This window comes from Schistocerca cancellata, unplaced genomic scaffold (genome assembly GCF_023864275.1).
Source record: "Schistocerca cancellata isolate TAMUIC-IGC-003103 unplaced genomic scaffold, iqSchCanc2.1 HiC_scaffold_767, whole genome shotgun sequence".
NCBI lineage: Eukaryota > Metazoa > Arthropoda > Insecta > Orthoptera > Acrididae > Schistocerca > Schistocerca cancellata.
Genome location: NW_026046778.1, coordinates 1 through 4,082, shown reverse-complemented (window position 1 = coordinate 4,082; position 4,082 = coordinate 1). Strand labels below are relative to the sequence as shown.

The window sequence follows — 4,082 nt, the reverse complement described above, 5'->3', positions numbered from 1 at the left end:
GAACTAACTGTCATGGTGTGTAAGTGCATAATGTTTCTAGCTCCATAAACATCAATCTACTCAGAGGCAATGGATGATCACTTTACTACACATATGATCTTAAAGGCAGAAACTTTATAGTTCCTGTCCTGGTGCACAGAAAACGCGATGCAGATGTATGTGGACTAAAATAGTCCTACTTTGAAGGCAGCTACCACTAATTCAACATATTTTCAATGTATTCAAATTTGTAAAGTCAGTATTATTTCCTCAATGTTGTTACTTGTACTCAACAATCTCTGGTAGAGCCCAAGAATCCGCCTGCAATGAACCGCTTGTCCACTGTCATCGAGTTGAAGAATTCTGATGAAACTCACAGTGTAAAAGACACTATTCAAGGCGAAAAGGCAACAAGTAGATGCTTAATCTCATTTCTTTTTATCAGATCTTTTATATTTATGAAATATTTTACAATGCACTAAGTTCATAAAAGTAATATATTCCACACATATATGTGATTATTAGAAAATACGAACAGTAGTAAATGTAGTGCTATAATATTCTTTGAGAAAAATCTTTGGCACAAATGATAGACCACACATTCTGTTTGGTGTTAAGGCAGAACAGGTTTTTCACAATTAATTTGCTCAAAATCAGTAACATTCATTATGGACAAAGTTGGATTCTAATGCTGCTGAAAAATCTACCACGATTAACTGCCCATAGAGATCAGTTACAAACTGAATATTGCTGTCATGTTAATGTATTGTGATTTAAGACAAAAGCAAAAAATAGAAAAACTGGGATATCCAGTATAAATGATGCACTGATAAGACTGCACAATACATTCAGCATATAGTCTGATGCATTCATTGTCCTTTACATTTTATAAAATTTAGTGCAGGTCAGAATTACCATGGAAAAAGTCAGAAAAACTTAATTACAAATTGTTATCTCCCAACTTTTATTCTTATTATTTCTGGTTAAGTGATAACAAAAACAATGGGAAACATTAGTATCATACAGAAGTGTGCATCTCCTATTTCTGTTCATTTACATTGTTGAAAGGTTTAGGTAGAAATGTTTTTGACAAATAAAAACAATTTTTTTTTCTCTCCATGAGGTTCTACAACAGTTATCCTTCCAAAACACATCTTGTAATACACATACTGCATCCCTATTAACCTCTATTTTCACTATTACAGAAAACAAACATCATCCTGTCTCTCAGTGTGTGTAGATGCTCTCATAAAAAGTGAAAGCCAACTGTTGATTACTGAGCACAGCTCTTAGCAGCTACCCCACGTCAGTCTTGCAACATGGTCCATTTTCCTTTTGGTGGTTCGTATAAATCCAAGTAACTGAAGTTCATTTACAGCTTGAGTAAATCGGGCTCTGTAATTTCACTAAGGAAAAAATAATCAATAAATAAAGATCATATTTCATTGCAGAAACATAACAGATTTGTTGCATACAAATTTTCACAACCAAGAGAGAATCAGAGTAAGAGCAATTACATTCTGAAACTTTATTCATTTATTATGAATATTTCTCTACAACAGAAATCTCATTTTGTATGAAAGAGGTTACACTGAGAGCTATCGCACAAAAGCCCCATTCTGCTACCTCAGACAAGGACATGAGATTGGTCAACAAACTGGTTACAGCAAACAACCAAATATGTGCAACAAATGAAAAATTTCCTATTCTGCTACCTCAGACAAGGACATGAGATTGGTCAACAAACTGGTTACAGCAAACAACCAAATATGTGCAACAAATGAAAAATTTCCTATATTTTGAACATAGAGCTGTTCAAGATATAATCACAGAACTGGAATATCAAGTATGTCATCAGTAGGGACCATATTCGATGACAAATATGCCTGGAAAATACCGTGTATCTTGCATACACTGATGCAGCTGGTTCCACATATTCAGTTCTTGTCACAGATTTGGTGAAAGAGGAACAGTTCAAAAGCAATTACAACATGGAAGTTAAGGACTGTAACATCCTCTATGCAACTCTGATAGCACTCTACAGAAAAGATACAATAAAACTCCAGCTTTGGTGTGAACACAAGCTATGGCAGAGTTGCATTATGTTATGTGTTCAAGTAAGGTAGATTTGAAGTCTCTGTCACAGGTCTTTGAAGCATTTACGACTTTCATTCGAGTCGTGGAATTACCCTTTCAAAGTTTGGCTGGCTGAATCATCAATAAACTTGAATGGAAGGAATCTCCTTTCTTTACAATGTGTCAAAGCAACACAATTTGTCCCACATTACATAGAATCACAACACATTTACCGAGAAAACAAGTACATAAACGGATAGTTGTACAAAACTTTGCCAAAAAGTAATGTGTTAGGAAAGCATCAAAGGATGAGCAATTTCCTTTCAGGTTGCTGGTCACTGCAAGAGAAATTTTTGACAGCACTTTTCTGGGCCTGTATTAAAATCTTGTTTGAAATTCATCATACACAAGAAGTATGAGGTGAGCATTTGTAAAGCTACTGCTTAATTTAACACAGTAAAGACAAAATAATTTGTAACAATTGAATAAATGAATAATCAATGTAAAAAATGAAAATTTTTAGTGAAAGGATACTGTATATGAGGATCAATATTTGAGTTGGGGCTGTCTTCATCACCATCATCACAATCTTCTGCAGGATTTGCTACAGCTGCAAAAGCCTGAAGCCAATCAGCAAGTGAAATGAAACGCCCACTTTCCAAGTGTAGCTTAAATGCGATGCAAAGATCAACCATAGATGGCAGAATAGTTCCTGGCTCTGAAATCTTACAGCAGTCACACTGTAATCATAAAAGTGTGTTACTATATATACTGCAATGTGTAAGTAATGATAAACTTGTAAATATAAACTCTAAGCATAAAAAATAAAAGTGAATATTACAATCTTCATCATAATCGTGAAAAAAATCTTGCATCAAAAACATGTTTTAATGGTCTGCCCTAACATATATAAAACAGTTGCAATTATCATGATTGGCACATAGTTATCAGCTGCTTTGCAGAAACATTAAGCTATGGAATGCATCACAGCTCCAGATAAACAATGTTAAATGTTTCTAAATATTTAAATATTTTAAGAAATCTTCTGAATGCTGTAGAATTTAAAACAACTGATGTAACTAAAAAATTAAGTATGCTGTACTTATCACAACGATTTCTAACAAAAAAACTGTACTAAGCTCATTCCTTTTACCAAAAATTACTTCACAAACAAAGAGGAAAACGAATCAGAAGGATTAATGTTGTATTTCTGGGTGTTCAGCTGAACTGTTGTTTCCATTATATGCACAATATTTCGATGATCAACCCACAGGTACACTGGAGTCTCTCTCTCTCTCTCTCTCTCTCTCTCTCTCTCTCTCTCTCTCTCTCTCTCTGGCTTCTTTTACCAGTGTACTGATTAAAACATTATTTTAACCCTCTTGGAGAGAGAAATACTACACCTACTCTGGCATGCCACGAATCACTGTGGAGTGCATTGCAGAGGAAACTTCCCATCATGAGCACTCGTAAAAATTCATCCCAGAGAGAAAAATTCCGTGATTGTCATATTTGATATGACTCATTAAGCGAGTCTGGGAATATGTGTTGCAATAGGAACAAAATTGATAAGATGAAGATAAAACTTATTTTATCTCAAATGACTGAGTTAAAAACCAACAACAGAAAATACAACAATATAAAATAGGATAGATTGCTACTCAGCAGATAGAGGAGGCACTGAGTGGCAGAGAGGCACACTTAAAGAAGCTATCAGCCTATGTCCTTCATCAGATTTAAACAAACACATACATTCACTTTTCTAGTAGTGGTGCTAGATGGCGATAGTTCACAGTGAGAGTACAAGAGGAAGAGTATGGACAGTCTCTTGAGGTGGCGTCATGCATTTTTCTTGTAGTGCTGATGGATAGCAGTTGTCTAAGGCAATAGTGCACTCCCACTCCAGTCTGTCATATACACCCTCTGTCCAACCGGCATGGTTGAACAGTTCTTCCTTCCCCTTCTCCGTTTTTCCTCTCTCCTCTTTTGCCACCATAGCACAGCCTCCTAATGCTGAACCTAGCAAC

General features: G+C 35.4%; 1 long non-coding RNA gene across 1 annotated transcript; it reads right to left on the bottom strand.

Moving 5' to 3' along the window:
* Positions 1–919: 919 nt before the first annotated feature.
* LOC126143113 (uncharacterized) lies at positions 920–2,845 on the bottom strand. Its single transcript, XR_007529638.1, has 2 exons — positions 2,590–2,845; positions 920–1,374 (listed from the first exon to the last, which is right to left on the bottom strand). It is a non-coding gene; the product is annotated as an uncharacterized LOC126143113 (long non-coding RNA).
* Between the last annotated feature and the right edge of the window lie 1,237 nt (positions 2,846–4,082).